This window comes from Podarcis melisellensis (assembly GCF_964234715.1).
Source record: "Podarcis melisellensis genome assembly, chromosome: 4".
In the NCBI taxonomy this organism is placed as follows: Eukaryota; Metazoa; Chordata; class Lepidosauria; order Squamata; family Lacertidae; genus Podarcis; species Podarcis melisellensis.
In genome coordinates, this window is record NC_138531.1 from 43,196,709 (window position 1) to 43,221,532 (window position 24,824).

General features: G+C 39.7%; 2 long non-coding RNA genes across 3 annotated transcripts; one reads left to right on the forward strand and one right to left on the reverse strand.

Moving 5' to 3' along the window:
- The first annotated feature begins 236 nt into the window (after nucleotides 1-236).
- LOC309368720 lies at nucleotides 237-8,683 on the forward strand. Its single transcript, XR_014167902.1, has 5 exons — nucleotides 237-463; nucleotides 5,079-5,229; nucleotides 5,994-6,214; nucleotides 6,362-6,438; nucleotides 8,046-8,683. It is a non-coding gene; the product is annotated as an uncharacterized lncRNA (long non-coding RNA).
- On the reverse strand, nucleotides 6,048-18,771 carry LOC309368722. Of its 2 annotated transcripts, none has more exons than XR_014167904.1 (4): nucleotides 18,601-18,771; nucleotides 16,580-16,657; nucleotides 10,835-10,959; nucleotides 6,048-6,141 (listed from the first exon to the last, which is right to left on the reverse strand). It is a non-coding gene; the product is annotated as an uncharacterized lncRNA (long non-coding RNA). The 2 variants fall into 2 exon arrangements; XR_014167905.1 differs by having other exon boundaries at nucleotides 6,066-6,141; nucleotides 10,839-10,959; nucleotides 18,601-18,768.
- Between the last annotated feature and the right edge of the window lie 6,053 nt (nucleotides 18,772-24,824).

The window sequence follows — 24,824 nt, forward strand, 5'->3', positions numbered from 1 at the left end:
GAGAAAAAGAAACTGGAACCATTACAACCTTCCTATGTCAGGTTTGTAGGAATTGAGTGTCATGAGGATGTGAGACACTAGTGAGAGTCTTGGAGGTAGTAACTAATGGTGGTCCAAGTCATAGCACCACACTCCCTGTGCAATGGCTATAGTTAAGGTGTTATGAACAAATTCAAGCAGACAACAATGTGGTCTAGAAATGGCAACAATTTTATTGTTTACAGGTGCAGGTGGAATTTTGGGTGTATATCTATTTCAGCCTCCTGCCAGAGGGCTGAAGAAGCTTCAGCTTTGTGCCAAGGAATATGGTCTCTCCCAAGACACCGATCTACTGAGGTGGCCATCCTAAGGTCCCCACTGGAAGCTCTATGACTCATCTGCCCCATGCTTGGCTTCTTGACAGAGACTTCCACCTAGATACCTCTGACAGAGTACCCCAAATAAGCCGCTGGACTCTTAACAGGTGAGATGTGGTGTCAGAATGCAATGCAAGAAACTTCCCCTTCTCTCTGAAGCTCCATGTTTGGGTGTGTGGAGTGGACGGGTAAGCTTTGCCATTTGAATTTGTGCCAATCCTGGCAAATTTTGAACCAAAAGAAAGTGATTACCTTGCTATATACAGAGGCTTGATGGCAAGAATAGCACAAACCTCAACAAACTTAAGTTGAAATGGGGATTGTCTGTGCTAATGTTATAACAGTAGTAGCATCAATGTTCTCCAAGAGTTCCATAGGCAGTTTTGTTGTTTAAAAACTCCAGTTGAAATTGGAAGCAATAGCACTGAAGAGCAATTGCTTACTATTGTTGTTCTTTTTTTGCAAGGAAGACTTTTCACCCATGTTGTATTTATTTTTTTATTTTATAATATTTATAATGTTGTATTTATTGTTAATATTGTGTGTGTGTGTGTGCATATGCACAGTTATATTTATTGATTTTGGGTTTTCTATGCTAAAAATAATGCAGTTTTGTGTGTTTCCTCTAATAACTTTTGTACTTCCTCAGGAGGAAATGCTTAAATGCTTAAGTGATATTATCTCTATTTTCACCTGAATAGAATGTCTCTATTTTCACCTGAGGAATGTTGGCAGAAGAAAGGGTTTGTTGGCAAAGGAGTGTAGGGAAAGGAGCAGGCCTCATCCTATTTCCGATTAGTATTGTTGCTTGTTTTTGCTTGCAGCTATGTTTCCTTGAGTGCCTGGGCTTGGAGGCTCAGACCTGGTGTTATGGGGACAAAGATGAGTCATTTTCAGTTGCTTGGAAACCAGTAGAGCTGCTGGTGGGTTGGCTTAATGCTGTGGGTTAACTGTTGCTGTTGCTTCACCAAGAGCTGAAACATGAGCAGTTTCCCTGGTGCTTTTCATCTGTCTTGGAAAAATTGACCTTGGTAAAATATCTGGTCTTCAATAAATCAGCAACATCTTGAGGGATGTTGGGCCCATTAAATTGTTGTTTTAGGGGAGTTAGGATAGCTTGTGAAAAATCGTCTCTGGGAAGGATTGATGAGAGGCTATGAATCCTGCTGGATTTAATTGGTCAAGGAAGAAGTCAAACTGGGACAAAAGCAGGATTGTTGTATGACAGGGGATGTGTCAGTGAGCAGCTTTAAACATCATCTTATCAGGGGTGATATTTGTTCTCTAAGAAAAGATGCAGCAACTGTTTAAAGTCCTGACAATTGGGATTTGGGAGGGAAAAGAAACAGGAAAGCTCTAGGCTGCCTCCTTCCATGCCAGAAGCTCTGGTTGCTGTGATGTTTGTTGTGTGTCTGCGGCTACAGTCCTGCACACATTTATCTGGGAATTTGTCCTGTTGAACTGAGTGTACATGATTGCAGTCTCTCTCTCTCTCTTTCTCTTTCTCTCTCTCTCTCTCTCTCTCTCTCTCTCTCTCTCTCTCTCTCTCTCTCTCACACACACACACACACACACACACACACACAGCACATTTTGTTATGTACACCAAGCAAACAACTAAGGTCCTCAGAGGCCCAGTCCTTACTATTTCATGCTTTAGTCCATCTAGCAAACCACAGGACTAGTAAATAGATGCCACTGCTTGGATGGATTGCATGAGGAATGGGCCTGTTTTAAATTACCAAGTGAGGGGAGGGAATAGGAGCGAGGCAGATAACAAACTGTAATTGAATAATAGTGATGCAACTATTTAATAAATGCTACACCATTTGCAGATAGAAAATTAGAGGCAAAGTTTGGTGTTTTGTTTGTTTTCTCAGGGGCAGCAGTTGCAAAAATCTTTTTTGGGGGCTGGGAGTTTCAGGCATTAAGTGAGTGCATGTTACTCTTCTTTTATTTTGCCAACCATTCTGACAGTTGAAACAAAATAAAAAAATTCCTTCCAGTAGCACCTTAGAGACCAACTAAGTTTGTTATTGGTATGAGCTTTTGTGTGCATGCACACTTCTTCAGATACTATTTATCTGAAGAAGTGTGCATGCACACAAAAGCTAATAACAAACTTAGTTGGTCTCTAAGGTGCTACTGGAAGGAATTTCTTTATTTTGTTTTGACTACGGCAGACCAACACGGCTACCTTCCTGTAACTACATTCTGACAGTGGCAGTGAAAGTCCCCTAGGTGGCTGTCTCTTGTCTCCCCAGAATACCTAGGATATATCATTCCAGTACATTCTGGGAAAAATTGGAAGCCACCAGAAAGCAGCTTCCAAGAGGTACTAGCCTACATTTAAAATGCTTAAAGTATATTAATAAAGTCAAGGTTGTAAGCTTGTGCTAAAATTTATAGTGCAAGCAAATGAACACTAGATGATTTTAATGTAAAATATTACATAGTGATTTCCTTCTTTTGGTATTTTTGTTCATAAAGAAGTCAAGTTACAGTATGTGTTGTATGATTTCATCACAGCAGTTTGAGCTAATTAGATTGCCCCGCAGGAGACTTATTGACTAATACAGGAATTAGGGCCTCATAATTGCTGACGCTTACCAATAAACTCTGATTTAGCTGGCTGCACACACTTACACATGAGTACGTCTCATTCATCCCAAAGGAGTTTTCTTGTGAAAAAGCATCATTTATATCTTATAGAACTATCTTACTCCAAAAGATTCCATTACCACTTTTGGAAGTATAGTTTTAAGAGAAGCAAGGTTCACGTCTTAAGAACACAGTGCAATAAAGTGCCCCTGACTTAAGGCATATCAAATTAGCATTTGATCTGGGAATCCTTAGCTTGTGCAAGCACGCCAATTCCTAGGAGCAGAGGTGTCTTTGGCCCCCTCAGTCTAGAGGAGGCTGAGCATGGAGCCAAGTGCGGCAAGATTCAGTGGCTGGCTCCTCCTTAGCATGAGAGAGGAAGCTGCACTGTGCTGGGCTCCGCGCTCTGCCTCCTCCCGATGATGCAATATTGTGCAAGCGCCACACATCGCATGCATGACATCACACACACACGCCATGTGCATGATGTCACACATTGGAGATGCGTGCTGGGCCCCCTCAATCTTGGGTGCAAGATGGTGCTTCTGAACCTGTGGCTAGTGGAAGAGTGAAGTAATACATAGAAATATATTTATGGTAACTTGGTTTAGATAGATAATACTTTATTCGGCTATAAGCCCACAAGGTAAAACAAATCAATAGATAAAATAGTAACTTGGTTTGGATTAGGAAGATCTCTCAGTTCAACCTATCTTTTGGAATGCTTCTCCCTGTATAAAACCTCTGCCTCATAATTTCATTTAGGACAAGAAGTGGTAGACTCTCAAGGTTGGACCTCATTTAGGACCTCCAGTGGTAGACTCTCAAGGTTGGTCTTCAAGAGGCAAGGACAGATGTTTGTTTTCTAGAAAGATTTTGACTGATGTTCTAACTTTTGTTTTGGGGTTGAATCCAATGAAGTTATTTTTTTTCTCAGAATAGCTTCTGCTTGTTAAACTGAACTTTCCCTCCTCTCTATGCCCCCACAAAATCTGTTCCAGAGGATTGGGTAAAGCCCTACAGAAGATTTTTTTTTGGGGGGGGGGGAGATTCCACTGCATGAGTGGGAACATTTTAATTTATTTAGAATTTAGAATCTTGGGATATATATATATATATATATATATATAGAGAGAGAGAGAGAGAGAGAGAGAGAGAGAGAGAGAGAGAGAGCTTTCTAAGTTCAACTGACTTGATTTTTTAAAGAAAACGTGAGAAAAATTCACTAACTAAATATACAGCAATCAATGTTCCAATGTACTTCAGCAATGCAGTTAAGCATTTAGCTGTATTCTTATGTTCCATCAACTTTAATGAGACTCAAGTACAAGCAATTTTAGTCCTGGAACATATTCCCTTATTCCACATTCTTCAAAGCATTGTGCTGCTCCTACTTTATTGGTTTGTGGTGATGGAGCACATTAAGATCACAGCTAAATTCAACATATCCACCCTCTTTAAAGTTCTCTACAACTGGAAAGATGAATGACTCAGTGGAATATGAATTATTTTACAAAACTTTTTTGTACATGCAAATCACTGTTTAATGTAAACTATTGATTCTTGGGAAATTTAGCAGTACCACATATTCCACTGTATTTTATTTGTAAGATTTTGCTGAAAGTGCATCTTAGAGTAATTCTGCACACCAGTTATATCAGGAGTGGAGGGAGAGAAACACCTCTGCTCTGCCAGATGTATGGCACCTGTACCTGATATGTTTTCTGCTGGGGAGGGGAAACAAAAACCACACAGCCAGCAAATTCAGCCTCAAAAGGCAGGTGTGACTCCAGTGTCCTTTGAAACTCTGCCAGGGCCCACTAAACTCTGCCAGGGCCCACTGGGTGCCATCCCTGATGCCCATATTCCACTCCCTTAGAGGGAGAAAATGAACTCTCAAAGAGAGGAACTTACTCTCTCTCACACAACATTCCCTGTATCTCTATAGCCAGTCTACTGGGGAAAGGGCTTTAGCCCTAGTCCCAAGATAATAAGTGGGAAGGCCTTTCAGGACATACCCTGTTCCACCTGTGTATTTCATGTTCCACTGGAGTAATGGGGCTTCTGTCAAAAGCAGAAATCAAATATAAGATTGTGCTCAAAACATCTTTCCTGATTTAGGAGTGCTTTTTGACTATTTGACTGAGGGAGACTACTTGGGGTAGCACCACGACTCAGAAGAAAAGCAAAGCAGAAAGATAGAGAGCCAGAAATGAAGCTCAACTGATCTAAGTTAAATGGGTTATGTGATTCAAATAGAGCCCCAGTATTGGTATGTAACTGATATGTTTTTAAAAAATCAATTTACTTTTCCATTATTCCAATGGAAACAACATGGTCTGGTGCTCTGGTGTGTGTTGGCTGTACTAGTATCTATAGTTACAAGCACTTAGCCCCATAAAATGCTCGGTCATGTGTAGTTTGTCTGGGATATCTTTCCTTTCTACATAGCAGAGTTACTGGTGTTGCAAAAAAAGAAAAGAGAAAGGGGAAAGCAGAAAACTGGTGCGTGGAGAAAGCAATGGAATGTCTTAGCCCTTTCTCCCTTTTCTATTTTCCCCAATAAGTCCAGCTCCCTCAGTTGAAATTTACTCTGTAGGGGTAAATATAAAAGGTAGAAGTGTAAAGACTTCAAAATAAAATCACGCCTGTCTTCCACTTTAGTTTTTAGTTATTCTGGCTGGACTTCACAAAACAAAAAAGCAAGGGGGAAAACTTTGTGTAGCACCATGTGTAGTTTAAATCTTATTAAAAGCCTGCTTTTGTGTGCATGGTTTTGATGAACAAGTACATCACACTATTATTAGGATTTGGAGTGAAATGGCTATAATATCAGTGTTACAACTGTGCTGAAAATACAATATGCAAAAGAGACTTGTATGTAGTTCTGGTTGAACAGTTCATCATAAATATTTGATGCTGAGAGCCTTTTTTTCTCCACTTTATGAATTATAAATAGAGGATACCATAAACATTTTGATTTGCTATAGAAATAGATACTTGCCTACCAATATGCTTCTATACAATTATGTGCAGATATGGCCAGCTTTCATCTTGTCTTCCTGAAGATTTTGCTTAGAGGGAGCTCCTGTGGAATTTGTCTGATACATGCAACCAAACACATGTGTCCGAGAAGTATAGGATCATCAAGGTTGAATTTGCTGATCACATGATGTCGGAGGTGCTAGAGAAGACAGAGAAAAGGAGACAACATTCCGTGTATCATTCTGGATTGCTCCCCCCATTCTACTATACAGGTACACATGCTGCATGCTGCAGAGCATGGGTTTGCCCATTGATAAATGAATCCATATTTTGTAGCAAAAGTGTTTTATGAATGGTCACTTATCTGGTGATAGTTGGCTTAGTAGGAGTAACTAAATGTTTTTTATGTGTTTTATCAGACTGCAAACTAAACTGCACCATCGTTTAAGAGGGATATAGACAAAATGGAGCATCTGCACAGAGGGGTAGTGAAGATGTCCAAGTCATATGAGGAAAGGCTCAAGGGGTTGGTATGTTTAGCCTAAAGAAGAGGTAATCATGAGATGATATTTCCATTTACAGTGGTACCTCGGGTTAAGTACAGTGGTACCTCGGGTTACATACTCTTCAGTTTACATACGTTTCAGGTTGCACACTCCGCTAACCCAGAAATAGTGCTTCAGGTTAAGAAGTTTGCTTCAGGATAAGAACAGAATTTGGGCTCCAGCGGTGCGGCAGCAGCAGAAGGCCCCATTAGCTAAAGTGGTGCTTCAGGTTAAGAACAATTTCAGGTTAAGAACGGACCTCCAGAACGAATTAAGTACTTAACCCGAGGTACCACTGTACTTAATTCATTCCGGAGGTCTGTTCTTAACCTGAAGCACCACTTTAGCTAATGGGGCCTCCCGCTGCCACCGCACCACCAGAGCACGCTTTCTGTTCTCATCCTGAAGCAAAGTTCTTAACCCGAGGTACTATTTCTGGGTTAGTGGAGTCTGTAACCTGAAGCGTATGTAACCCGAGGTACCACTGTATTTAAAGGGCTGTCTCACTGATGGACCAAACTTTCTCTGTTGTTTCAATGGGTTTAAATTTTGAGAGAGGGTGTTTTGACTGAACACTGGAAACAGCTTCCCATGCTAGAATGCTGGAGCAGATGGCCTTGGAAAATAGTGGCCTCTCCTTTCTTGGAGTTTGCACTCTGCTCCATAGGCAACTGGTTGGTTGCTGTGAGAACAGAATGCTGGATAATATGGGCCTTTGGCAGTAGATTTCCAGCATAGGTGGGGGACTTTTGAGGTCCCTTCTAACTTCATGGACCTATGATGTGGGATGCTGGATATGTGGCCCATGAGATAAAAGCACGCAGGAGGAGTTGACGTTATGATATAAAGATTATTGTTTCAGTTAAGGCAGACGAGATACGAATATTATCTGGTGCTGCTATATTGGCTTCCTCATAGATTATGTGAATAGTGTTGTGAGGCTGGTGCAGTCACCTGGGGTAAGCCCCACTGAATGCAGGTGGAGATACTTCCAAATAAATATGCATTGGCTTGAGTCTTCAGCGCTGCACTTTGTATTGGTAAGCATGTCAGCCTTTCCCAAGATCTGCCTGATGGGGGGATGTGTGCACACACACATACAGTGAAGAGGAATATGGGACTGGCAAATTACCATAGATATGTGATACACCAAGCCAGATGATGAGAGAGACAATATGCAGACTAGCATGATAGCTTGGGGGTGGGGGGAGAAAAGGTAAAATCATTGGCGGCTGTTCATACAGAATAGTTTGTTGTCATAGATTTGGGATCCTCAGCTGCTCTGTGTGTGTGTGCCTGTGCACATCTCTCTGCAGTGGAGAGATCTGAGTCAGCCACACCTCCACATTCTTATTAATAGATACACTTTAGTTCTCTCATCTCCTGCTGTCAATTCCTTAGATTGTTAGACAATCCTACATAGTGTCAAGAAAGGCAAGGGAAGGAGACAGAATTGAGGGAAACCCACTCAGAAATTTCAGCTTCTTTCTGCTCTCCTCTTAAATGTCACATAATTGCATGCTGCTTTCTTCTTTCCATTCTTTAGGGCATAGAGAAGGGAAAGGTGCACACACACAATCAGGGAGTTGCTGCTGCAGTATATGAACCTCTGAAGATGGCTTATGCTGTGTCAGCCCTTTGGCCCATCCGGTACAGTACTACTACATCACATTGGCAACAGCTTTCTGCCAAGAGTCCAGTCACAAGTGTCCTAGCCCTGCTATATCTGAAATGCTTGAATGAAGATGCTACAAACTGAACAGGGATCATGCACATTAAAGCGGGCCTTGAGGGAACAGCTTCCTAATCCCAAGTGTGTTTCATCATGTGCAAGGAAACCTTTTCAATATTTATAGCAGGTGCCCTCCCGCTGCAGAATGGTTTGCATCCTCCCAGAAGTGAAGGAAGGACAAAGTCCTGGCTATATTCTACCTCCATCGGCTATGTTCCACCTGCACTGTCAGAAGCAGTATGCCTCTGAATACCAATTGCCGGGAATTGCAGCTGCGAGGAGTGCTGCTCCCCCCCAGTGCTGCTTGTAGACTTCCCAAAGGCAATTGGTTGGCCACTGTGACAATATCCTGGACTAGATGGGCATGCGTGCACACACGCACACACCGTGCTTTAGCTGAGATTCCTGCGTTGCAGGGGATTGGACTAGATGACCCTTGGGGTCCCTTCCAACTCTGATTCTAGTCTGTGAACATAGGCACAGGTTGTATATATGTGTAATTAAACTATATATCATAAATATCACACTCTCCGTTCTCCTTCATTTCAAGGAACCCGAAAACTGGTTAAGCACTTGAGGTGGTGTGCAACAATATATCTCTTTTTTGCAAAATCAATCCAAAAGCTTTGGGAAGATCCTGAATGCCTCTGAAACAACCTCCTTCAGTTTGGGACTTGTATCAACCAAATGCACACCCCTAATAGCCACAGAAAGCTGTGGTAAACTCTAAAAAATGGAATTGTAAGGGTAGGTTTCTAATTCCATGGACACCAGTGATTAAGCATATACAAGAGATGTTTCAATTAATTAACAAGTGAGCAAGAAACAATACGCTTTTTAATACTTTTCAGCTAAGTGTGCCCAGCTGAGTTCACAGCTCAGGCAAAGTTCCACTCAAAATGTGTGCTTGATATAAAAGAGGATTATTTCATATTCCTCTCTTTCTCCTTACCCCGTAGCTTGTCCTCCTACTCACACTTCTATTTAAAGGCTCATAAATCAGTTCAAACTTTTCACTTTAAAAAAACCATCATTCTATTTCTATAAATGACTAAATGATGTCTCATATTATTATTACAAAGAATGGTATTAGAAGACAAATGGATTCCTTTCTTTCTTCAAAATGTTCACCATTTCATTGTATTTGATTCCATTTTGTATTTATTTCCGACATCATTTTATTTTTCCCAAAGAAAGAAAGGAAAAACGGATAAATGTTTTTGGAAAAGATAAAACCAATTGTACATCTAAATATACGAATAATGGGTTGGATCCAAAGAACCACATTACCAGGCTATGCTTGAAAAGTGTCCAAAACCTGCAACTAGTACAAATGCTGCAGTCAGGTGGCTGCCAGGTGTGAGGCATTTTTGTCTATCTTCCAATTACTGGCCACAGTTTCCTGGTCACAAATGGTAAAGTGATATTAAGAGTGCTGTGCCTACAACCATCTGCTTTATTCTACCATGCTACTCCTTCTGTGTCCATAATCATAACATCTGATCACCCCTTAGATATGTATCAAGCAATATCATGACCATAATTACATACAGATTTTATTTCACCTGATACATCCCTAAGGTTTGCACTCACAATCACAGCCCTAACAGTTCTCAAAAATAGGATGTCTACTTAACAGAGAAAACCTATGCTATAAAGAAAAATCTGCCAAACAGCTCTACAGGTCAACTTGATCCCAATGTTTGGGCATCGCTTTGAATTGAAATCGTATGCTGTCAGTGACAGTTTAATTTAAGTCAAGCATCTTGCACTTCCAAAGCATAAGGCTTCAATTGCTAACATCCTGTTTGCAGATAAAAACCTTTTTCTCTGGTACTAAAGCTGAAACAAAAGGAAAGCATAAAAAGGAAAACATATACTTTATAAGCTTCACAGACTAAAAAAAAAAAATTATGAAGGTGAAAAGCACTATCTACGGTACCCCTGGATGGTTAAGTCCAGTCAAAGGTGACTACAGTGGTACCTCGGGTTAAGAACTTAATTCATTCTGGTGGTCCGTTCTTAACCTGAAGCACCACTTTAGCTAATGGGGCCTCCCGCTGCTGCCACGCCGCCATGACGTGATTTCTGTTCTCATCCTGAAGCAAAGTTCTTAACCCAAGGTACTATTTCTGGGTTAGCGGAACTGAACTGATCTGATCTGTGCCTCTTGGACTAATGTGAAGGTCAGTACACATCTATTCATTGTAACATAGTTCTGCCTCTCTGTTTAGAAATGCATAGTTTGAGGGAGAAATTCTGCATAAATGTTTGCATAAAATACATATTTATATGTGATCCTTCCCAGCAGAAACAAGATGGTAGATTTTCAAGTAATCTTATGCGAATGACATGGACCAAATACAGATTAATATATATAATTGAGAACTTCCAATTAATAGTACATACAAAATTCAGTTTAACACCATGAAACATCTATAAATTTATCCCAACACAAATTCCTAAATGCAAGCCTACATAACTAAAGGTGGCTCAAATAGTGAGTACTTATACTGATTTTAAATGATAAAATTAATATATTTTTTAAAAACCCTCAAATATTCACTAATGAGAGCAATTGTGTCTTGATTCCCTTTTCAAAGAAAAATACCTACTCACGGTCGCAGTTCATGATCCCAGTCTGAGGACACATAATGCTGAAGCTAAGCAGACCTGTGTCTGGTCTGGGCTGAGATGGGAGATCTCCTGGGAATGTCAACTATGCTTGTCTTGAGTTCAACTGTGGAAGAAAGGTGGGAATAAAAATGTACTTATTAATTTGATCTGCATATGCCTTGATACATCTGGGATGTTCCATTTATATGTTAATAGCACCATAACTTGTTACCATGGAAACACCTATGATGTTGTAAACAGTAAATGGTTAAAATTAAATCACCGAAGAGATCATCCAAAAGCAAACAAGAACACCTGTAGATATTTGTAAAAAAAATACAAAAAACCAACCCAATATTTCATAAGCCTGGGTTGTTTCTTTTTATTAAGGAACAGCACAAACAAGAAAATTAAGCCTGCAGTTATTTTAAAATGCATTTTAAAAAGTTTGTTTAAGTCTTTGAGTTCTGGAGAAACACTGACATTGACAGATGTATTCACTCATCAGTCTCTCTTAACTGACACTTCATCTCACAGTATTTAAATAACTTTGTATGGTACCATATGCTACATTTGGTACAAATGCAAGATATTCTATAGATAACATTTCTGTTAGTGCAAGCAGGGAAAGAATGTCTGCACCAATGATGTGGTTGCCTTCATTGATGTGACTGCTCGCAGGCTTGGAATAAAAAACACTATAAATGCTGAATAGTCTCAATCCACATGTGTTATTTTGATTGCCATCTGCAATGTGTGGTTTAGCTGTCTGCTGCTGCGACATCTATTTTTTGCTTTCACCATCATTCTTTCTATACTAGTTTCCTAATTAATTTTTCCATTACACTCAGTGGTGGCTACAGTCACGAACCACATCCTACTTGTGGTGAATGTATGCATGTACCAAGATGGTCTACCAGGCTTGCACGCTGAGCACACTGCTTTATGGAAGTGAGTTGCGGGCAACTTACAACCGTCAAGAGTGACGGCCTCAACGTCTTCCACATGGGCTGCATCAGGAGGATTTTGGGTATCACATGGCAGAACAGAATTCCAAACAAAGATGTGCTCTCTCAAGTCCACATGTTCACACTCCTGTCTCAGTGACATCTACACTGGCTTGGTTGTGTCCACAGAATGGAAGATTCTATAGGGAGCAGGTTTCAGGCCCCAGGCCCATTGGCAGACCAACTCTGTGATACAAAGATGTCCGCAAACATGACAGGAAGGCTGGCAACATCAGCCCCATCCTGTGGGAATCCCTTGCAGATGACCACAGAGCCTAGAGGCAGACAGACAGGTTGTGAGTCCATAGCAATGGCCAGAGGAGGAATGACTGCTAGGAGGAGAGCAGAGAGAAGAAACACCATCGTGCTTTAGAAGAAGATGATAAATGCCATCCACAGTCACTTTAGAATCACAGTTGGAAAGGACCACAAGGGTCGCTTTTTATATCGGTCCTGGAGGTCCTGCTGAATATGATTAGAAGGGACCGGTTGGTTAAAGGTATACAGGTCGGAGCTAAACAGTACAAATTGAGAGCATTTGCAGATGACTTAGTATTGACGTTACAGGAGCCAGAATCTAGTACTAAAAGGGTTTTGGAATTAATTCAAGAGTTTGGTCAAGTGGCAGGATTTAAATTGAATAAGTTAAAAACTAAGGTTTTAGAGAAAAACTTAACATCGATTGAAAGAGAGAGGTTTCAGAATGAAACAGGTTTGACTGTGGTTAAGAAAGTGAAATATTTGGGGATCAATATGACAGCTAAAAATGGGTATTTATTTAAAGATAATTATGAAAAATGTTGGACGGAAGTGAAAAAAGATTTAGAAATTTGGTCAAACTTGAAGCTTTCCTTGTTGGGTCGAATTGCAGCTATAAAGATGAATGTATTGCCTAGAATGTTGTTTTTGTTTCAAACATTGCAAATTGTGGACAAGATGCATTGTTTCAAGAAGTGGCAGAAAGATATTTCTAGATTTGTCTGGCAGGGCAAGAAGCCCAGAATAAAATTTAAGATATTAACTGATGCAAAGGAAAGGGGTGGATTTGCCCTGCCAGACCTCAAACTTTACTATGAATCAGCAGCATTCTGCTGGTTGAAAGACTGGCTGCTTCTTGAAAACACAGACATTTTGGACTTGGAAGGTTTTAACAATGTCTTTGGATGGCATGCATATTTATGGTATGACAAGGTTAAAGCACATAAAGCATTCAAAAACCATATTGTCAGGAAAGCATTGTTTAATGTTTGGATAAGATATAAGGATTTATTGGAAAATAAAACCCCAAGGTGGCTGTCACCAATGGAAGCAAAAGCACAGAAAAAGCTCGATATGGAGGCCAAATGGCCGAAATATTGGGAAATTTTGGAACAAGAAGGAGACAGATTGAAATTGCAGAGTTTTGAAAAATTAAAAAACAAAGTGCAAGATTGGCTTCATTATTACCAGATAATGGAGGCATATAATTTGGACAAGAAAATTGGCTTCCAGGTGGAAAAATCAAAATTAGAAACAGAGCTGTTAGAACCTAAAACTAAGATTTTGTCAAAGATGTATAACTTGCTGTTGAAGTGGAACACTCAGGATGAAACGGTGAAATCTGCTATGATTAAATGGGCACAAGATGTTGGACATAACATTATGTTTGCTGACTGGGAACAGTTATGGACCACAGGTATGAAGTTTACGGCATGTAATGCCTTAAGAGAGAATATTATGAAAATGATTTACAGGTGGTACATGACCCCAGTCAAGCTTGCAAAAATTTATCATTTGCCCGATAATAAATGTTGGAAATGTAAAGAAAATGAAGGCACATTCTTTCACCTTTGATGGACGTGCCCAAGGATTAAGGCTTTCTGGGAAATGATATATAATGAAATGAAAAAGGTATTTAAATATACCTTCCCGAAGAAACCAAAGGCCTTTCTCCTGGGCATGGTCGGCCAATTGGTGCCAAAGAAGGATAGAACTTTCTTTATGTATGCTACAACAGCAGCAAGAATACTCATTGCAAAGTACTGGAAGACACAGGATCTACCCACCCTGGAAGAGTGGCAGATGAAGGTGATGGACTATATGGGACTGGCAGAAATGACCGGCAGAATCCGAGACCAGGGAGAAGAGTCGGCGGAAGAAGACTGGAAGAAATTTAAAGACTATTTACAGAAATATTGTAAAATTAATGAATGCTAGAACGATGTCAGATAGAAACTAAGCAGTTTCCAGCTGTAATGTTTCAAGAGATGGAAAAAAAGGTTTTAGAAGCAGGTTAAAATTTATTGATAAGGATTTGCTGAACTAACAATCTGAATTGGAATACAAGAAAGGGAGGTATGAGGAGGTCTGGGAAATAAGTTAATGGAAAAAAAGTTATGAAAATTTTGTGTGTTTTTAATTATTTTTATTTTTGTATTTTTGGTTATTTTTTGCTTTTTTTCTTTTTGCTTTTTATTGTATTAATATTGAAAACCTTAATAAATATCTTATATAAAAAAAGGAAAGGACCACAAGGGTCATCTAGTCCAACCTCCTCCTGAATCTTTTTGCCCAATGTGGGGCTCAAACCCAGAACCCTGAAATTAAGAGCCTCATGCTCTACCGACTGAGCTATCTCTGGCTTGTGGTGTGTGTATATATTTTGCCAGTCTTAACAGTACCCTTCACTTACTTTCAGTTTCTTGCGTGTATTGCTCATCCAAACACATTCAGGAATGAAATGTCAGAGATATTTTGTGTGAAGAATATAAGCACATAAAGTGCACATTATCTCATACTGTCAAGTAGTATTATGAAATCATTGCCGTTGCATACTTTTAACTTCAGCTTACTTCAAGTGCTACACAATGAAATTGTCTTGGGAAAGTTTGGAAATGTTGAATATATGGATAATGAGAAGCATCTGACAATTATTCATCCCTTTGAGGAGTTTCAAAACTTGGGAAATATGCTGCTAGATTCTATGATGAATAAGGCAGAGAAAAGGCGTCTAAAAAGACATGGTGAAGCATAGGCAGAAATGTAGTTTTCTTTTTCAGCTACTCATTATATAAAAAGTGAAGTTATATTAAAGAACAAGACTTAAATGTAAATGAGATTCCATGTAGTGTCATAAGCTGCCTGCAGGCCCAAAAATCTGCAGTATCAATATTCAGAGTTTGATATGAAAAGAATAAATAATTATTTTGCTGAATCATAACTCTGTTGTATATGATAGCTTTCTACTATACTTCACAATATGAAAGGATCATTTTGAACACCTGAAGAGTATTATCAGAGTGCAGCTTGGATGACAAACCAAGGCAGGTTTGTAAGACTCACCTCAATATGAAGCAAACATCACAATCCTGAAAATCCTTTTCCAGCTAGGTAGGATTGCCAACTCTGGCTGAAGAATTTCCTGGATATCCCTCCCCCCAACCCAGATCAAATTTCTACATACTGCTGTACACAGCTAAGTGTTGATTAGCAGCAGTCATGTTGCCTAGTTTGCTCATTTTATTTTTCCTCCTAGAGCTATTTGCTATGGCTGTGCATCAGCTTTGGACAAATCCCAGATCCCCAACTGAATCAAGCCCAATTGGATTTGCTAGGAGCATATTAAGGCAGCCCCAGATCACCTTGGGTCAGGCTGGGTCCACGCAGAACAATCTGAGGCTAACAAAATGGGGGTGGCAAGCATATGTTTTGAACCCTAATTAAACATGTCATTGATGGTGGGGGAGGAAAGGAGGAGATACAGGCAGAGACTGTTACCTATCCTCCCCCTGCCAACTGCATGTTTAGTTAGAGTTTAGAACCTTGATTGAACACACAGGGGGAGAGTCTTTGCCTGTATCCCCTCGTCCCCCTCTTTCCTTGATACCAACTGCGTGTTTAATTTGGGCTGGAAGCCCTAAACTAGACAATTAGGGCTCTGCAAGTCCCCAATTTGGTTTGGGACTCAGATCAGACCTAATCTGAGGTTGCCCAATCAGGCTCTAAACCAGATCTGGGCTGTAGCTGCCCAGCACTTGCATTCACAGTGTAATTGTTAGAGAGTGCCACACACAGAGCATCAAGCATAGATTGGATGGATCGTTTACATATTAAAGATGCTACAAAATCCTCCTTAGGGATTGCAGGATGATTCATGTCCTGAAGCACCAGTCGTTTTGAGTTTTAAAACCTTTCAAAGCTCATTTCAAAATGCCACAATTTTGCAATCTTAAGACTATACACTGGAGTCCAATGGGAAATTATATATATATGGCCCCTGCAAGCATAGCACTGCTGGCAAAAGCTGCACTGGACTTGCAGGGACCAGGGCGCATGCCTGTTGCATCCTTCTCAGCTGCCCCCCAGCTGGAGGGCGAAGATAAGGACACAAACGCTCACGATGGGGCAGGGCACCATGATGTGTCCCCCCTGAGGGTGATGGCCCCCTCAGCCTCCCCCACGTGGGGATACATGCAACACTTCTCTGGCCTCATCCAGTATACACCGGGGGGGGGACCTCTACTGAGGGTGGAGGAAGTCTACAAGGAAAAGTATTTATGCACCACAGGGCAATGAAGGCAAACAGTTGTAAATAAGCTGGGCATTCTGTATTTGACTTGCTTTCATTGGACTTAATGATTTTGCAGAATATTTTATACAGTAAATTCATACAAAGCAAGCTAACTCTTCCTACTCACTATTTTCCAAGATTAAAGTCTTGATCTACCATTGTTAAGAAAGGATAAATGTTTTACCTACCAAGGTGTCCTGTTTTTCCTCTATGTCACTGCTGAAATTCCTCATGACCGATCTTCAACCTGGGCATTCCACAAGTACCTTATCAATCAAAATGATTTCAGTAATTGTAAAAAAAAAACCATTGTAAAATCATAAATGGCAACACAATTTCCAAGAAAAGAACAATATTAGGGGGCGGCAGTGCTCATGCTCTACACAAACCATTCTGTCCAGGCAATTGACAGAAATCAGTGTGTCTACAAAAAGGATGATGGATGGTGTCACTACACTTGGGAGACGGATTGAGAATTTCATGAGTAGCTGCAAATAATTAAATTATTGATTAAGTGGCAAAACTATATGTAAAATCCACCAGTTTCCTGCATAGAATGTGCTTGAGGATAGTTGGGAGTTACATGTTATTTCAAGCACTGTGGCTATTAAACAAAATGAATTAATCTCTAACATGGGTTTACTTGAATGTCACTGGTGATATATTTGGCTCTTATTTCTGTCTATTCAGAGTTGGACACACACTGAAAAGATCCTGAGAAACAGGCTTCTGGGCAATCTAGTTCGAAAGTGGAATTTTGCTCTTTCATTCATCATGAACTAGGACTTTAGTAAAGTTTTGAGTCTCAAAGGAAACCTATTACATAGAGACTGGCCTTTCATATATGACTTTCTTCAGTGCATGATCTCAAACCATAGGAGTTGACTGATGTTCAAAGAGGCTTTGTTCTAAGGGTACTAGCTTCTGGGTGTTTTTACATTATGCTGTACTACAGGAGAGGGGACCACTCCAAGAGAATGGAATTAAAAAGTGAGAAGGAATATATATATTTTTAAGTCGGTTAATCAGAACTGGCATACTTCAGCTTTAATAAAAATCAGATAAATGAAAGACAGCTGTTACACTGGGGCATACATTAATTTCACTGTAAAGGAAATCTGTAAAAGAATGGCCACACTTCCTAGGTATTATATGTTTGCTGAAGCCCAAACAGCCAGTGGAATTTGTGGTTTGATCAGAAGACACATTTGTTTCCATGACAAGCTGTTTTTGTTGTGTTTTCAGAAGTGGCAAAGCAAGTGCAATAAAACTCTGATGCAAATGTTTATTATGCATTTAAAATATATAAGGGGTTGTAGCCAGTGTTAGTCATACTTAGAGTAGACCCACTGAAATTAATAGACACAATTAACTTAGGTGCTTTGGGTGTTATTCAATATTAGTTCAACTCAGTGTAGACACATTGAAGTTAATAGACATGACTAATGTAGGTTCAGTAGGTTTACTCTGAGTATGATTTTGTTGACCACAATCCATTAACTTTATTAGGGCTATTCTATGTAGAACTTAGTTAGATACAACTCAGGTTCGATGGACATTTTATTAATCCATGCCACAAAATAAATTGATGGTCATCACAACGTTAAATTTAGATTAAAACTTCATGATATTATAGATGGTGCTGCTGTATGGAGCCAACATTAGAGGACCTTGTGTTGCAAAGTAGTTTTATATATAAATATAACAAATATATATTACATATATAACACACAACACACACACATATATATTCCACATTTAGTGAAATTGCTGCCATGGGTAATAATAACCCATGTGTTACATAACATCTCTCAAGACAATGTACATAAATAAAAGATAAAAAACCAAATAATCTATTTAAAGCACAAATACATCAAAATAGAATCAGAAGACTACCTATCCATCCTCACAAAGCAAGAATTCAGAAGTCATGCTATCATACACAAACTCTCAACTATCACACTATCTTTGCATGCACTTCACCACCCCACCCAACTCACCGTTTAATTCAATAAAATGCTTAAACAATTAACAAACACTAATCAGTAGAAGACAGGAGTGCCTGGCGTGCTCTGGTACATGGGGTCACAAAGAGTCGGACACGACTAAACAACAACAACAATCATGTTCAGAAGGATGTGTCTGCTGAATAACAATCCAACCAAAGGTAAAACCCCCAAACCAAGTGATTTTTCACTTCCTTTCTCACCTGGTGCAATACAAACACACACTGCAAAGTTCTGAGGTTAGTGATAATTACCTTTCTGTCAATAACTGCAAGGATGCTGCCATTGTTTTCAGAAGATGGAAATTGATCAGCTCAGCAATGATCCACTTTAGCCCTTGTCCTCTGGTTCTTGCCCTTCAGTTCATCCCTCTGTACAAGCAGCCCCCAGCTACATCCCCGAGGGAGGAACAAACACATTCTTGTACCCAGCAGTCTCCCACTTGTTTTCAATCCTCCTGATGCTCACCTTGTGCGCAAGCATACATTCTAGGCACATGCATGCATTCTGGTCATTTCCTTCCAAATTATTCTGTTCAATAGATGCCTCAGATATATGTTTCAAATCAGGCTTCATGAATCAATCTTGCTTAACACATAATCTGTTTCCTGGCCCTGGTTGGCAGTTACGTTGTTTGAGCATGATCTTTACAGGCGCCACTTTGGTGCTGTTTTATGAGACGCCTTTCTGTTCAGTATTTTGGTTGTAAATTGATGGAACCTGCTCATTCTTTACAACATAAGAGAATGGCGGGAACATTTAGTAAAATTACTGAGGTGTGACAAACAGCAAGACACAAATAGTGCATAAGCTGTTGCTATATCAGCATAAAATCAGCAGACTGAGTACCTTCTGTATATTAATCGTTGACATAAAATGAGGTGGTGGTTGGAGGAGCGGGGTTGGAAGACGGAGTAATTTAACACAAAATGAATACAAGGAGACCTTGCTAATAAAATGCCATGAAATGTAGTTCACCATGAAGACGCAGTTTTTTCCTTGATAGGAAGCAGGAACCTAAATTAAGAGAGGATCCAAAGTATTGCTCCCCATTTAGCACTTCTAGAGTGGTGAACTGGAGTCAGCTGTTTTAGTGCTGTATTAGGGGCTACGATCCCCCCCCCTGTAATGGTTTTATGGTGTGTGACATTTTGAAGAATTACTACCCATCAACAGACAGCAATAGTTGATGCAGATCTTGTGAGGGCAGGAGGATGCCATATGCCCATCATTTCAGAGAAGAAACAAATTGTAAACCCGTGCCGTGAAGGCCAGACTCAGGGACTGCAGTTCATAACATGCAACGATTCCCAGAGATGTGGTAGGAGAAGTGCCTTTCCAAATAACAAAGTTATCTCATAAAATGTCTGAGTCCATTTTTGTGTACTCTAATTGGGGGCACCTCCCCAATGTCTCAAACAGAGAACTACTACCCAAGATCCATTTTGAATAGAAGTAAAGAAAGAAGCATGTCAAAGTGCAAGTAAATAAATAGGTACCGCTTCGGCGGGAAGGTAAACAGCATTTCCATGCGCTGCTCTGGTTCGCCAGAAGTGGCTTAGTCATGCTGGCCACATGACTCGGAGGCTGTACGCCGACTCCCTCAGCCAGTAAAGCGAGATGAGCGCCGCAACCCCAGAGTCAGTCACGACTGGACCTAATGGTCAGGGGTCCCTTTATTTTTTAAAGAAAGATGAGCCGTCTCTGTGAGGTGGCAAAAGGGTGCCCCCCCACTCCCTCAACTTGCTAGTAGTTAGAAAGAAAAAAGCCAGAGTTGAGAGTTGGGTATGTGAGGTAGAAGCTGGATGCAGACTGTAGGCTGAAGCCTGTGAGATAGAACCATGCCTGATTTCTCTTTGAATCTAAGGCTGTGACCCTCTTGGGAAATTAATATATATGTGTAAATAAACCATATGTCACACAGACACCACAGTTTCTGCTATCCTTCAATTCGAGGAAACTGAACCCCTGGGATTTTGCAGTGCTCAGAGATTGGGGTGGCATGAAACACTATGATCCACTCCTATAGATTTATGTCATGTCCAGAAGAAACCAATAATCTATTTAAGCATCTCCAGCTTAATTCTTAGTTCTATAATTGATGAAAACATGGCTATCAGGAGGGATGATATGCAGATTCATAGATCTATGCTTTAATTCAGCGCCACTGATTCTGTGCTTTTCTGTAAATTACTGAAATAATGGAACTAGCCATGTGAGTAAGCTTCAGCAATTACATAATGCTTTGGAGACAGTTGTTTGCTTGGACTAATGTTACATGCTTCATCTCCTTGATATGATCAATTCTTCAGAATTATTTAAAGTGAAAACTATTGTGCCATAATTTCATTTCGTTTTTATTTCAGGAGGTAGGGTATTTAAACCTGAACCATCTTATCTCATTTTGGTTTCATTGCTGATTACGAAAGTGGTGCACCCATCCGTGTTAGCATGCTGCTATACTTATCATACTTTGAACTGAAATTGTAATTGGGAGAGGAGAAACAAAATCTCTGGGTTTATTTTATAAGTAGTTGATTTATTCACTTGTGCACTAACTGCATTTTCTTTTCTATTAGCATGGAGAGTGTAAACATCATTAAAACAAACAAATCTGCATAACTGTATTTTACTTGAACTTATTTCCATTTCAGTAAAACAATATCCTTTTTCATGCTTTACTTAGAGAAGAGTCAGTGTGGCTACAGTGTTGAACTTGGACGTGGGAAACCAGGGTTCAATTCTCCACTCAGCCATGAAGCTTACTTTGAGCCAGTCCTCATTTAACATTAACCAGCATTTTAGTGCAAATTTCTCCAAAATATACACATTTGTCCTGGGCACTTCCCCCTAATATAATGCATTTCTGTTTGACAGTTTCATTAATATATGCATTTCTATTGACACTTTGCTCCAAGATACCACAAGACACACCTAGTTTTTGGAGGAGGAAAACAAGAAAAAAACTATTCTGAATCTCAGAAGCCAGAACAGCAAGAGGGATCGCTGCGCAGCAATCCCTCTTGCTGTTCTGGCATCCTTGATAGCTGCGCAGCCTGCATTTGCTCCATAAGACACACACACATTTCCCCTTACTTTTTAGGAGGGAAAAAGTGAGTCTTATAGAGCAAAAAATACGGTATGTGTTTCTGTAAACATTACTTTGCTGGAGAACTGCATTACAGAATTCAGAGAAGCATGACTTTTGAAGGTTGGCTGTGTTTTGGTTTGTATAATGTTCCAGAATGTTCCTGTTTGGCAGGTTAGCTTTTAAATGTGAACTGAATAGAATTCCTCCCCCATTCCTAGCGGTCACAGAATCACAGAACTGTGGAGTTAGAAGGGGCCCAAGGATCTTCCTGTCTAACCCCTTGCAGTGCCAGAATCTCAACTGAAGCATCCATGACAGATGACTATCCAATCTCTGCTTTAAAACCTCCAATGGAGCAGAATCCACAACTTCTCAAGAGTGTCTTTTCCACATAGTTCATTGTGGCCCTATTGGTGTTGAGAAGATAACTTCAAAAGTGAGAAGCCTCTTCTATTCTTGGAGGGAACCTGCATGATTTTGAGTCCTTCGTGGTTAAAAAAAGTCTTTGGCTAGAAAGAGCCACACAGACTCAGCGGGGCTGAATGTGCAGCGCCACTTTTCCTTGTATCTGTGTTGTCCCTTTATGTGAATAATGCATGAAGTGTGCTAATGTTATCCAAGTAAGTACACTGGCAAGATTAACAGCAGGAAAAACTTTCTAAGAGATAGGGGGAAGCATGTTTCGATATAATTCCAAGACAACAGCTAGAGATAAGGGAAAAAATTGATCTGGCTCACATCTTAAGATGTACCTACCTAATATGTAATTTCCAAAACACAGCTATCTTTAGAAATTTTCAGTTTCTGAATTTTGCAGTAATACAAAATGTGTGGGAGAGGGAAAAATAAATTTAGGGAAAAGGGTGCATTAAAATGCACATCTTGGTGAAGATAAGATATAAAAATCCACTATAGTATGACTATAGTATAGAAAATTGCTTACAAAAATGTGTATATTAAATACAGACCTTTGTATATTAGGAGAAACATGCAATGAAATGGCCTGGAATGCAATTCTTGTTCAGAGTCCACTTGAAGGCTGAAGTGGCTTGATGCCTGGCTTGTTAAAGTCAATGGGAGGCAGGTCCCTTAGCTAGTGCCCTGTCTGTGGCTATACTAGAGTATGCAGCTATAAGCAGTCAAATCATTGCTCCATCTAGTGCAGTACCATTATAGTCTATTTTAGTGATACAGTTGTGTCTGTAGTGTCTCAGCCAAATATTTTCCCTAGACCCAAAGATCCTTTCGTTAAAATCCACAGCACTTTATATATGGAAAACATCTGCACCACTATTGAACTGTGGCTCCTTTATCCAGCAAATGTATACACAGAGAAGCCCAGACAGTATAGCAAGCATCCTTGATAGAGCCCTGCCCTTCTCTGGACCCATCCTTGATAGAGCCTTCTCTAACCTCATAATATATAGAAATCAATATGCAAACCAGAGGTCAACATATTAGACCACTATGGTTTTTAACATGAAAACACTTCAATTAACGTTTACTCAGAGTAGGCCTATTGAAATGATGGACCTAACTTAGTCATGTTCCTTGATTTCAGTGAATCTAATCTGTGTAAAACTTTATTGAATGCCACCCTAAATGCTATAAACACCCTGAAAGTGGTGTGTGTGTGTGTGTGTGTGCGTGCGCGCGCGCGTGTGTGTGTAAAGGTAGTAATAGAAAGAATGTTTGTTTCAGGTATTGCCCCATATACCTCTTGGTGAATACTTTGGGTTATAACAATTAGAATGATGTGGTCTGATTTAACAATGCTGCCTATTATTTAATATAATGCACCAGCATTTATTGCAACTGCCAGCCGAGTTAAAGTTCATTCTTCAAAATTTCATTCTCCAAAGTATTATATAGTATGTAAAGATTCATTGAACAGAAACAACATTTAGTTTGATTTAATTCTTTGCTTCCTTTTAAAGGTCAAATATAGTTTGCAGCTTCTGAGCCTCATTATACCTTGTGGTTGAAGAATCAGAGTGGGATAGATTCCCTTTGACTTAATCCATTTTCCTGTATCAAGTTCAATGCCTTGTACCATTTCATTTCACCTTTTCCCATTAAAATAATCACATGTATATGGTAGATTGACTAAATGATTTACATTTTCTCTGAAAGTTCTTTAGTGTGAAAAAGCATCAGTAGGATAATTCATTGGCCCATATTTCTGTTGCCTTGAGCAGAAATACCAGTAAGCAATATCAAGGAGAACTTTCCACTATGACAATCTGATGCATATGCTTCCACACAGAAGAAACCCAATGCCATTTCCACTTGATGACACTCCCTATGTGGTCTGTGACATTTCTAAGGCTGCAGTCCGATATCTGGGAGGAACTTGATGGGCCATACTTATGAGTAGACACATATAGGAGTGGGCTGTGAATTTCTTACTGCATGTACCAACCTAATCACTTTGAAAGTCTTTGCAACAGCACCGCTCATTTCTGATGAAATAGTAATTCGTGGGTATTTCAGGGCAGTATTTTAATCACATGAACTAGTCATTCTCAAATGTAGCTAATATTTTGGAATATAGCCCAACTGAGGAGGATCAATTTTTACATTCTAAAGCATTTCTTAATTATCATAACAATCATAATCATTTTATATCTTGCCTTTTCTCCCAAAGGGGCTTAGGGAAGGTAATGGACCTAATCCAGATTCTGCTTCAAATTTTGCAGTTCTTTAGCTCTGTAATGACTCCCAGATAAAAAATGATGGGATGGATAAATATATACTTAAACTATTTCATCATGGAACATTTTCTTTAAAAACAAAACCAAAGTTCAAAATCAATAATAAAATTATATTTTTGTTCTACTTTTAGTTATATGGTGCATGTGCAGAATTTTGCAAGGTACATTCCAGAATTATGAATTTCCAAGTAGAATTAAGCTGAGTGTCAGAATTTAGGAACAATTATGGAGTTGAATTGGTTCATTTTGCTTATTTCTAATGAGAGCTACCGTAACTCTCATAGACTACAGAAATAGTCACCCTTTTTGCCAACCATGTTCAGCAGAAAAGAAATAAAGTCCTCACAACTGCTCTTACTTATCTCAAACTTCAGACTTCTGTTTTCTTCCAAATTTGGAGAAAGCTTTGCCTAGCCAAGAAATCAGGAGGACAGTGCCTTGGAGAAGGACACACTGGTTGAAAGTAAGGGCTGCCGATTGATTTTTCTATCCCCAATTTCAGTCTCTGCTGTGCCTAATTTCTAAGGGAAACACAAACCCTGAATATTTATCTGGAAAACGCTGTGATCTCACAACACCCAGAGATAGAGGTAGTGTGTAACAATACACTCCCTGTCAGAGA